Raw genomic sequence first — 13,440 nt, 5'->3', positions numbered from 1 at the left:
TCTTGTGACATATTGTTGTATGGGGTAACTATAAATGCTTTATTTTCAATCTCAAATTGACAAAAAAAATATAAATTACAACTCATTCGTTGAGATTGATATTGACAAACCAATTATAAATTCATTCATTAATCCCAGTGAGATCAATAATTCATTTGAGTTTCTTTAGAGGAAATAATTTGATCCACAATTTTATGAAGAGACAAGTCTTTACTTATCTCATTCTACATATAAAAGTAATTAATCATATGATTCAAATTCAGTTATGGTAATGTGCTTGCTCTCTTATGAATATACTATATTTTGAATTGTGAAGATATCATGAATAAACCAATTCATTTTCTTTGAAACTAATACTCCTTGATAATCACCTATTCATTACTTATAAGAAGTAAAAGTAATTACCTTTGAAGAGTTGGATCACATATAATTAGGACTAGATTAATCGCAATATTCTTAGTTGGGATGAGTCATAGACATATCTAGAGCCTCAAGAACCTCTTATTCTTCTAGTATATTCTTGATTTTCGTGACTATATTTCATGATTATCATTGTTGAGTTTTTATTCTTTGTTAAGATCAGCGAAAATTTCTTTGTAGCAATTGACATATTGATAAAATCAATTAGTATAAACTTTATTGAGATATCTATGTACATATCTTGAACACAAAAATTTTATACATAATAATCCTGAAAATAATCAACTATTGCAATATTCCTTTACATCAGTTTTGGAATCAAAAGTTTACTAAGTTCTCAATCGTCATTCAAATTTTAATATTTTATAAATCTAATAATTAATCATCTAAGAAATATTTATCTTAAATCACACAAATTTAAGATTCAACAAATATAAATACTGTAACAGATCTAGAAACACTCAATACAAATAATATCAAGCAACAAATTCAAAATCATATATGTACATACAAAATAATATATTATGTCACATAGACAATTTTTTCATGTAAAGCTTAAACAGAAGCTATTTTCTCTGCATCAAAATATCCACATTGACTTAGGTAAATATGATGATCACAAAAATAATTACAGAAAAATAACAAGTCACACCACAAAGTACACATACATGTATATATTTACGTAATTTTTATTTAATATATATATATATATATATATATATATATATATATATATATATATACACATGCGCGTGCACACACAGAGAGACACACTCATATATATATGGTGAACTTGAAATTTTTTGAAAAAGCTTTCCTTGATAATTTAAAAATCAATATTTTTTCAGTATTTCTTTTTTTTTTTCAATGAAGTGATTAATTACAATCAAGAAAAAATAGCAAATATGATTGCCTAATAAGACATCACTCTTTTCTCCAGATCATCACTTGCGCAAGACAAAATAATAATTTGCCTTTCTTTTGTCCAGTTAATCAAGAATTGGGTCAAATTCTTCTCTCTTATTCTTTTTAAAGAAAATAGAAATTAATCATCGAAAATTATGAATTCAATTTATTGTGAAATTAGTTTCAATAACAGAGACTCTTTTCAACACCATTTAAAACAAAGAACGATAGAGAGTAGGAAATAAAAAATATGGACTCCAATGTCAATAAAGGAAAATAAAAAATTGAGAACACAAAGTTTTTCCCAAAGTTCATTCTATTTGTTTCACTAGTTGACAGTGTAATACATGTAATGAACACAAACTACACCATAGAGCTTCACAATCTAAATCATATTTGTTATAAAAAATTACTCCGATATTTGATGAAGATCGCTTTTGTCTTTATAGAAATCTATTATTGTAGTTCTTCATAAAGAAAAAGAGATTTTTTTCTTTTATTATGAAAGAGTGGAGAATGTAAGTATCTTCTTTTCTTGTTGACTTACAATATTTCAAGTTAAGAGTTTTCAACCACATTGGAACTCTTATATTACTAGGTGAAACAATCCTTCAGAAGATATATGTCTTCTCTTTATTTTTATTATCATTATTATAATAATTATATGATACCTATATATTTATTTAGTTGAACATGGATCTGAATTTACCTACATGGGTGAATAATTTTCAACACTAACTCACTAGGTGAGTATTATCTAAACCACACAAACAAAAGATAAGTTTTTTATTTTCTTAATTGATATTAGACTTTAGCACGCACCTCTTAGACAATCAAACCCGAACAATTTGAGTGCGAATAACATATCTAATGCGATAATCCAACATCGGGGCAACTCATGAATAAATATAAGTCTGATTTTAATAATGTAATATCAAAATTTACACAAGCTCAAAGCTTGATCTGGACCTCTTTGATTTTATCTATCTAACTTTGGCATCATATCATACCTCCTTACCTTGACGATTATTAATAAGAATTAATTTTTTTCTATCATTTAGTCTTTATCATACTATTATCTACTATTTCAGTACCATTGGTTATTACTGTACTTTTCATACATCACTATATGTGGATGTTTGGATGAATTTAAAGTTCGTAAGGATTGAGAATCTGTGTATTGCAAAAATAAAGACAAACAATATTTTAAAGGCATAAGAAAGATGAAGTAATAGCAAGTTGAGAAAAATAAAAGAAGGCATAATTTTTAATGTAGTTTGATTAATATAACCTATGTCCACAAATTAAAAAGAAGAAGCAAGTTTACTATAACAATCAATATACAAAAGAGATTATACCAAATAAGTGACAAAACTCTAACAATCTCAAAATATTTCTCAGGAGAATGACTTCACAATTCACTCACAAAAGAGGTTCACACAGTGTTTCCAACACTACTCTATTGAATATATGCAAAACTCTCTATTACAACTTAGAACACTCAACATGAGTTTCTAACAAAAATGGTATAGTTGAAATGAAGAGTCAAGTTCTCTATTCCCAAGTATGATAAAAAGAATAAAAGAATACTCTTTATTCTTTGACTTCAAGTTTGATTTGACTCCAAGTTATGCCATTTGCACATGACTAATTTAGGTCATAGTTTACAAATCTCCATTTTGACCTAAATTTAGCTAACATAAAAATTATGCTCCATCTCCCGAAAAGTTTCAATGGGCTTATATCACAAATTGATAAAGCCAAATTAAGATAAACCTTATGTCAAGTCTGTAGCAACATCTGTAATAATAGATTTCAACCTAATACAAAAAACTCTACCCCCAACAAAATCATATATAAAAAATAAGTCTCTATTAAGAAATATATGATACAAATAATTTAAACCAACTAGCCACTCTTCAATAGGTTCAAAATTATTCTCAACAAGATTGAATTTGGCTCTGATATCAGTGTGTTAGGATAAAAAATTTGGAATAGTGCAAAATTTAGCTAAATAATATTAAAATGACAATATGAAAGCAGACAGTAATGGTAAGCTTAGAAAAATAAAATGGCCATAAATTGAACGTGGTACGGTCTACGCCCAGAAAATAAAGAGGAACAAATTTACTATACCAGTCATAGATAAAAGAGATTATAAACAATTAGAGACAAAACTCTAATCATCTCAAAATATATCCCAAGAGAATAACCACATAACTCACTTACAAAAGATGTTCACACAAAGTATTTTTGGAAACTACTCTATTATATATATATATATATATATATATATATATATATATATATATATACACAAAATTTTCTATTACAAATTAGAACATTCAACATGACTTTCCGACAAAAATGGGATGACTGAGATAAAGAGACTAACTCTCCTTTATTAGGAGTAAAACTTGGTCTCCAAGTTGTATAAAGAGAAATAATAAATGGTCAAATTCTCTCTACCATATAACAATACTTTGACTTCAAAAATATATATGACCACGCAAATAGGCACATACCAAATATGATCACATCTTACAAATCTCCATCTTTACCTGATTTGGATAACATAATTATTATGCCCCACCTCCTAAAAGCCCTAATGGGCTTATGTCACAAATTTGTAACACTAAAATTTGATAAATTTGATGTCAAAATTATAGCAACATATGTAATAGTAAATCCCAATAAAGTATAGATAACTCCACCTCCAATACAATCATATGTAAAATTCATTTTTTTTTACGAAAAATATAATGCAAACAATCATAATTAACAATCCTTCCCTCATTAAATTTAAAATTATTCTCAACAAAAGTCTTTCTTCGAGTCAAATTAGCTACTAAAACTAACCTGGTTGAATTCGACTCTAATATCAATTTTTTAGGATAAAAAATTCAAACATTGCAAAAATAAAGCCAAACAATGTTCTAATAATAATAAAAAAAGATGATAGTAATAATGAGTTTAGAAAAATGATAGAGACATAGATTTAATGTGGTTCGATACTTGACCTACGTCCATAATCTAAAAAGGAGAAGCAAGTTTATTATAGCAATTAATACACAAAAAAATGTAAAGAGTAGTAGTGGGTTGTTCCTTAACTTGGGACCAGTTCCTAGACAGACTCAAATGCAAGAACTAAGAGAAAATTTAATAATAAAATATATGGAGAAAGTAAATAGCAGACACAGAAATTTTACGTGGAAACTCCTTACTCAAGAGAGAAAAATCATGACCTGCATCCAGGATTTCTAAGCTCCAATGTATTCAAGCAACTTAAATGCAGACTCCAGACTCCAAGGATTAAACTCCTAATCCTTTTCACCAAGTAATAAATCTATTACAAGGAAGATACCTATTAACTCTATTGCACCCACACCCCAACAAACTCTAACTGGAACAACAAGCTAACTCTACCTTAAGAATTACCTAACTCTAAATAATTACAAAGAAATGAGGTTTACACCAGAAAAATAAAATAAACAGAAGTAGGTAACGTTTAAGATCACTATACAAAGACTCAAACACAATAAGAAAAGAAAATACAACTTGATAAGCTATCAATTTTCTGTTGCAAAGTGAGTCTTTGATCCAAGAGCTTTGAGAAAGATATTTATTATAAGTATATGAAAGTTTAGTTTTGTTATTGGACAAGATGAGAAATTTATGTATGACACAAGAAAACCTAGGAGGAATGTCATTGATTGAAATAAAAAGATGGCAAAAACTTTTCATCAACTTTTGTACTTGCATCCAGCTGCGAGGTTGACTGTGACAGTGACAGGTAAGTTCAACTTGTTACCTTAGTGGAGACAACTTTTTCATCATATAATCTTTAGGAAACAGGTCCCCAACATACAATTTGTCAATCATCAAAACTAAGGACTTAATAATTTTCCCATTTTTGATGGCGACAAATCCATGCAGGTCTTCAACATCTTCAAGCATCCACAAAGTATATAGAAAGACTCAACAACACATGCCCTCATGCCTATAACCCCATTTTCCCTCCTATCTATGAGAACCTCAAGTTTTTCACATTATTTCCCCTATCTATGAGCACCTAAAGTTCCCCCTAAGTGTGAGAACCCCTGTCTTCATCCATGTTACCTTCAACTCCTATACTATGCCCCAGCTATACCTCAACTCCCATATTTCTCATACTATGACCAGGTATACATACCATAACTTTCCCTTTTGGCATCATTAAAGAGGTTAAGCAGTAAACCAAGCATAGAGAGACAAAAATATTAACTCATAGCCATTGAGGCTACACTTACATGATTAGGAAATATTAGATAAGAAAGAGCAAAGATAGCACAAAGAGGACTCATGTAGGGATCAAGAGGAAAGTATCAAACACTATTCAGATAGAGGTCCATAGTAAAAGAAAGTAACTGTGCCATATTGATAGAGAGAAGTCATCTTTGCTAAAACCAAATGTATTAAGGCCTATGAGAAGAGGGTTCAGAAGAAGTTAGAACTAGGTTAAGTGGTCAGAGAGTACATACCTCCTTCACTCTTTTCTAAATTTTTTTGTATATATGCATACTATTCGACTGTGGTAACCCCTAGCAACCAAAAATGAGATAATAGCTACACTTGTTGCTCCCCTTGACAATAAGAAATATGTGGGAGTAAGTGTTCAAGGATACTCAAATATAAAATTAGAATTTCTTGTAGACTCAAGGAGTGACTAATATTTTAAAAGTGACAGGTGTCATGGCACTCCTGTTGATAATGGAATCATCGCCACTATTCAAGAATATAGTATGATACTAACCTGACTAGGAACCTGGTCCCTACATAATGGTTTGAGTACACAACACTTGAGCTATTTTACTCTTGTACCTATCTTTTCCCCCTTTCATGGGTGTATATCTTCAAAAGATATAAGACTAAGTTATACATAGGTAAAACCCTCCAACTTAGATACCTCCTTACTAAGTCATAGCTAGCTGATGAATGAAATCATGGCCACTGTTCAGGAATATAGTATGGTCTAACTTGACTAGGATCCTGGTCCCTAAATGATGGTCTGAGTACACAGCACTTGAGTTATTTTACTCTTGTACCTACCTTTTCCCCCTTTCATGGGTGTATATCTGCAAAAGATATGAGATTGAGTTATGCATTGGTGAAATCCTCTAACTTGGATACCTCCTCACCAAGTCATAGCCATAATTAGAGGATGAAGAAGGTCAGCATGTATTTAACTTAACCTCATTAGTCCCAGCCTTATTCTATTTCTCTCAAATTATTCTTTACCAAGAGCATTTGTAAAGACGTCATCAATTTGATCTTTAGTACTGCAAAACACCATCTTGATCAACACCCTTTTTCCTTATTATCTCTCAGAAAGTAATGTCTAATATCAATGTGTTTTGTTCTTTTATACTGAAATAGATTCTAAGCCATGTTGACAACATTTGTGCTGTTATAGAATAAGGGCACATAATTTCAGAGAATCCTAAAGTCTTCAAGTTACTATTTGATATACAGTAGTTGAGCACAACATGATACAACTGAAACATATTCAGCCTCAGTAGCAGAGAGTGCTACTGAGTTCTTCTTCTTGGTACCCCAGTAGATTAAAGATGATCTAAGGAAATGAGCCATTCCTGAGGTACATTTTCTTTCAACCAAGTGCTCAGCATAATTAACATCAACATATCCAACCAGGTTAAAATTGTCACCAAGAGGATAAAATAGAACCAGATATCAGGCCCCTTTGAGATAGCTCAAAATTCTCTTAGCGGCCTTCAAGTAAGATTTATTTGGACTTGCTTGAAATCTAGCACACATCCCAATACTAAACACAATGTTAGGTCTGACGACTGTCAGGTAGAGAAATTAACCAATGATTCCTCTATACATAGTTTTATTTACAGAGAGACTAGGTTCATCCAGGTCTAGCTTAGAAGAGGTTCTTATAGGAGTTTCAATAGGCTTTGCATCCTCCATTTGGAATCTTTTGAGTAGTTCCTGAATGTAATTCTATTGACATACAGTAATCCAATGTCATGACTTAAACCAGGTCCTAACCTTGACAGGTATCTCAAGTCCACCACAGACCATAGACCACCCTCTTTGCCTAACCAAACAGAGCCAAATACTGTGGCAGTAGATGAATTCTAAACATATAACAAGATAACATAATCAATAACCTAAATAAATATAAGAATTTAAACAACTAAATACCAATACCTAAGTCCACAATAATATCCACAAAGCCTATATCAAAACCAAAGATAATCTAAGTCGAGACATGCCCCCGACGATATCCAAAAAGAGCCAAAAGAATAGTCTATGACAATAGGAAACTAAAATATGAAATGAGGTATTCCAAAGTATAGAATCTCACCACTTTAATTTGACTCACGAGTTATCTCATCATCACCTAGTCACCGTGCAGGAAAAGTTGTAACACCCTATATTTTTGGGCTAGACTTTGAAGAATCGTTCTTACGTGTGTTGACCCTAATCCTATGAATTTGTTTTTGAATACACATTTAATCATATTTATCCTAGTTTATGAAGTGATTTTGAGGTAAAAAATGTTCATAAGAATCATTTAGAACAAAGTTGAGCTAAGAGCCTTTAATTCGTGTAAAGTTTGGTATTCGATTCTACAAGGGTCCACATTGATCATGTATAACTTTTTATATATGTGGAAGTTTTCATCTCAATACCCACCAAGTTATAAATAATTGAATTAGCTTTTCAACTATACCAATTTTGCCTTAATCCGATACCCGAGCAAAAAGTTATGACCTTTTTTGTGAAAAGCAGTAAGGGGTTGCGATAGGCTCGTGATGTGAGGTCCATTACACCTTTTTGGGGTTTGCATTATGAGTTCCACTCCATATTTCTGGGATTCCCAACGCTAGGTCTATTTACATGGGAAAAAGTTGCGAAGGTGCAGTTTAGTCTTTTCCCCTTATCCCCAGCCATCCAAACACGATTTATAACTCAAAAAGGGGCATTATTTGTCCATCTTGTTCAAATCAACTCATGTAAAAAAATCTTACCTTTACCAAGAACAAATTCAAGTTTTTTCTTGAGAAATCAAGGTTCCAAGCTACTAAGTTCAATAAATATTCAAGAAATCATCTATTAAGGTATGTGTGATGTTCATCCATGGGCTCTTTTAATCCATGGAGTTCAAGAATCTCTTTTTATTTTTAAATTTATGAGTTTTTCCATGTTTATGATGATTTAACTCCACTAAAATCTTATCGATTTTGATTACATATTGTGTTACAAGTAATTTTCGATTTTCAATTGAGTTTTCAAATGTTTTTCAATGGAATATTGCCCTTACACCTTTGAATGATAGAATTTCATTGTTAAATTCATAAGTATGGTTTTAGTATTGGAATTATGCTATTCCCACATGTTTCTCTCAGTCCAATGCTTAAGTTCATGAATTTCTTGTCTTTTAAGATTATAATTGGATTCAAGCAGAATACATTATAGTATGTTTTAAATATTGTGGTTTCCATATCATTTTTATGTGAATTTTCAGTTTATGATTTAGTCATGTGATCGTGCTATCTTATCCTGTTTAAAAGCATCCCCATGTTAAAGTCTCGGTCCCCATGTGCTTGATGAAATGGTTAAGTAATAAATTGTGAACAATGATTTCCATCCATGGTTTCACAGCTTTCATGTGTCCTTATTGTTATTGCTATCGAGTCCTGGGGGTTATGAATACCCCAAAACTTAGCTATTTACAGAATTTCAGTAGTCTCAAAATAGTTTTCGATAAACCATAAGTATTACCACTTAGTTATTCATCATGATCAGTTACCCATTAAGTTAAGCTTAGTCAGTCCAGTAATTAGTGTCAATTCAGTTGGAATAGGATTCAGCACCGAGCTAACCCAGGGATAGAGGCATTCCTTCCAGACAGTGTTTGACCCTTAGTAGCAATCTCTGAGTTACAAAACTACGTAGCCAGCGTAGGTTGAGATGTCTTTCTGCCATATAAGGGTTGACACATCTCTCATGAGTTTTTTTGCTAGTTAAGGATTAACAAAATATCTTCCTGCCAGTTAAGGTTGACTCACAACTATTGTTAGTACCCATGGCATAGTACTAGCACCCTTCCAACTGGGGTCACAGGTTGGACCCCGATCAGCTCAGACTGGGGCATACTATTTAGATGATACCTCCCACAGTTTCTATTTCATTACTCAATTCATAATTCAGCTCAGTCTTGCTTGGCCATCACATACAGTTTATCAGTTATTCAATTTTTAGATTTCAGTGTTTTAGTTTACAAACTATTTCAGAATCATGTCATATATTTTGTTATACACTCTTAGATTTTATAATATGCACATTTTTATATGAGTTATTAGGTTATCTCATGCTATTCAGTCAGTTATTATTCATGTACATGAGCCCATGAATATCAACCTAACCCCATATAGCATACCAGTACATTTAAAGTACTGACTGCATACCCATTTCTTGTGCTATGATATCTCATATCATAGGTTCGAACAATCAGATTTCCGACCGTACTTAGACATTCATGTGCACCAGCAGTAGCAGCCGTGGTGAGCCCTCAGATTTTGAGGATTGATTATGTTTATTTCCATGCTTTCAGTTTAGTATTTAGTTAGATTTAGTTGGGGCCTATCCCATAAACTCTTATTATGTCAGTTTTAGAGGCTTTCAAACACTTCAGACAGTTAGTCAGATTGTGATTATTTTTATTAGTTTTTAGACAGTTATTTTTCGACAGTTGTTTTCAGATTTATGATTCAGAAATATTTTTAGTATTTAAAACCTTATGGAATATTCAGATATTCCCTACATGTTATTTGTTATTATTATTCAGTGCTCACAAAAGGTACCAGCTCATGGGTTAGCTTGTGGTCACTTGTGACCGTAAGCATCGTGTGGCATCCAGGGTGTACCCTCGGGGCATTATAAATTTGGTATCAGAACCTAAGGTTTTAAAGTGTAAGACCCTACAAATTCTATGCTTAACTCAGCCTTTAAAGCTTATTGAGGGGTCCCAAAGTTAGAAAATTTAAGCCAGGTATTAGGACTTAGTCCTTTCTAAGCCCTTCGAACTTCATTGAATTTATTTATGACCTTCCTGACCTCTGAAAGTTAATTGCTAAGTAGGGTCAAATTCAGGGATGGAAATAACATGTCTTGGGTAAGTTTCAGATTTTTCAGATGATGATTGGATCGAATACAAATTTCAAAAAAGTAGTTCACAACGATTAGACCACGTCCCGGTGAGTATAGCAATGGTCCATCCATCGTGTTGCGATGACAGCCATTTTTTCATTTGAAAAATTCCAATAGCTCACCGCGATTAGGCTACATCACGGTGAGGCTCAAATCTGCAAATATCACAATCCAGTAGCTCACTATGATTGGGTCGTGTTACAGTGAGAATAACGATGACCACTCCACCGCATCATGGTGAGGCTTTAATTTGCATTTTAGTTACGGGATTTTTAATCCTAAGGGCATATTAGACATTTCCCATGATCTACATCAGCCTAAAACACGAAATTTTTCCCATATGACCTAAATATATCATTATTCACTCAATTGTTTCCCAATTTCATCATCCTCTCTCAAAATCAAGAAACCCTAGTTTCAAAATTCAAGAACAAGGCTTAAGAATTCCTTCAAGAACCTTCAAGGATTAACATTATAAGGTATGTTAGGTGTTTGTTCATGGGCCTCTTTCACCCATGAAGCCCAAGAATATCTTTCAAAATACAAAGATTGAATATTTATGAATTTCCATGAGTTATTTGAATTGAATTTAATGTTTATGTTGTTGTTGGGTTTTGATTCATGTTATAAACAATTAATTACAAGAATTCATTCTATTATGTGATGATTTACATGATTTTCATGATAAAACCTTCAATTTACAAGTTTATGGATGTAGCCATGGTAATACGATGTCTTGATTATTGTGTGACCCAAATCATGCTCCCCATATGTTTGACAGAATGCCTATGTGAATGAAATAGTGCCATTATAGTATGTTAACAAGAAATCCCTATTCATGGACAAGTTAATGTATGCTAAGTGTTTGAAGAAAGGTCTTAGTGAATGAATTATGACACACTAATATGCATTCCTAGACATGTACAAGTTCATGACTTCCAAATTTTAATAAAATACCTCATTGATTGCATTGTGAGTTGTTTGATATTGTCAAGTATGCAAGTGTTGTCATGACTTATTACTATTCATGCTATCGAGTCCTGGGAGTATTTAATACCCAAAAACTTAGTTGTGTGCCTAAAGCCAGTGTCAGTTATAGAGTAATCTTAGTCATGTCATGATTAGTAGTGCTTTAGTTCAGTTACAGAACTCAGAAAAACTCAATTAATTCAATATTAGTCCAGTCCCATTCAGTAGTAAGTTCATTCCTTAATAAACTCAGTCAGTTTATAGAAACTTGTAGTATTTTGTCAGTTAATGGAACTTATTACACTTAGCTCAGTTCAGTTAAACAGTATGATCAGTAACAACTCAGTCAAGCCTAGTATGAACTAGGAAATTAGTACATTGTCTATTCAGTTAGGAGTAGGATTCAGCACCGAGTGAACCCAAGGATGGGGACTTACCTACCATCAAAGAGTGTGATCCTTAGAAGCAATCCTTGCATTCCAGAACTACATAGCCAGCATAGGTTGAGACATACCCCTACAAGTCTAGGGTTAATATAACTTATTCGAGTTTTCCCTACCAGCAAGGGGTTAACTCACAGTTTGTCCTTACCCGTGGCACGGTATTGACATCCTTCCAACTGGATTTATAGGTTGGACCCCAAATCAGTTAGAGAAGGGGCATGTTGGTTAGATATTTACCTCCCACAGTCTCAGTTTTAGATTCAGTTTCAACCTTTAGTAAAGAACTCAGATAGTTCTACAGATTCCAGTTCTATCAGATACAGTCACTCAACTCAGTATGAAACTCATATAGTTCCATTAAAATTAGGATTGTCAGACATAGACACTCAGTAAACAGTATATTAGTTATAAGTCACATCAGTTATCAGTGACCCATTTTAACAGTAAACTCAGTATTCACAATCCTTATGATTTCAGTTACAGTTATGTATTCGTATATGTATTCTCACGTAGTCATGTTTATGTTATTCAGTTAGTTTTAGTTCATGGATATGAGCCTTTGCATTCGTCCTTACCTTACTTTGCGTATCATTACATTCTTACATATTGATGCATACTTTTATCTTGCACTATGGTGTTTTATACCATAGGTTCGGACGCTCAGGTTCCTGATCATACTTAGTAGCTTAGATATCAGCAGCCAGAGTCAGTGGTGAGTCCTCATAGTTCGAGGACATAATTGTTTTCATTATTTCATTATTTCAGTACTTAGTTATTTCAATAGTCAGAGTTAGTTGGGGATATGTCCCATCAACTCTGCAGCTCAAGTAGTTTTAGAGGCTTTCAAACTAAAGTATTTCAGATAGTTGTTTTTAGTTTAGGTATTGGTATACCTTGTTCATACATTTTTTTACTTAGTATTATTCAATTCTGAACCTTATGGTAGATATTCTGCCAGATTTCTGCATTTATTCAATTATATTATTATTACATTATTACTATTATGTAGAGCTCACAACAGGTACCAGTCATGGGTTAGCTAGTGGTCTTTCGAGATTGTTAGCATCGTATAGCATCCGGGGTACCAGACTCGGGACATTACAAACTTGGTATCAGAGTATAAGGTTCAATAGAGTCCTAGGAAGTCTGAAAGCTGCATCGAGTAGAGTCTTGTGCATTGGTGTGTAGTGCGCCACACTTATAGACAGGAAGCTATGAGATGTTTTAGGAATAATTTTCCTTTTTTCAGTATTCATGTTGTGTGAGTGAGCATGAGCTCTAGTTAAACTCTCTTTCTAATACAAGCCCTTCTCTATTTACAGAAAATGCCTCCAAAGAGGACTCAGGAAAGAGAAATGGGAGGTCAGCTAGCCCCTCAGCCCGTCTAGCCCAATCCTTTGGGCGAACATGTCTCCCATGCAGAGTTTAGAGCAACATTCACCATCCTAGCTCATTCTGTAGCAGCCCAGAATGAATGTCC

This window comes from Capsicum annuum, chromosome 8 (genome assembly GCF_002878395.1).
Source record: "Capsicum annuum cultivar UCD-10X-F1 chromosome 8, UCD10Xv1.1, whole genome shotgun sequence".
NCBI classification, from domain to species: domain Eukaryota; kingdom Viridiplantae; phylum Streptophyta; class Magnoliopsida; order Solanales; family Solanaceae; genus Capsicum; species Capsicum annuum.
This window is presented reverse-complemented; position numbering follows the sequence as displayed.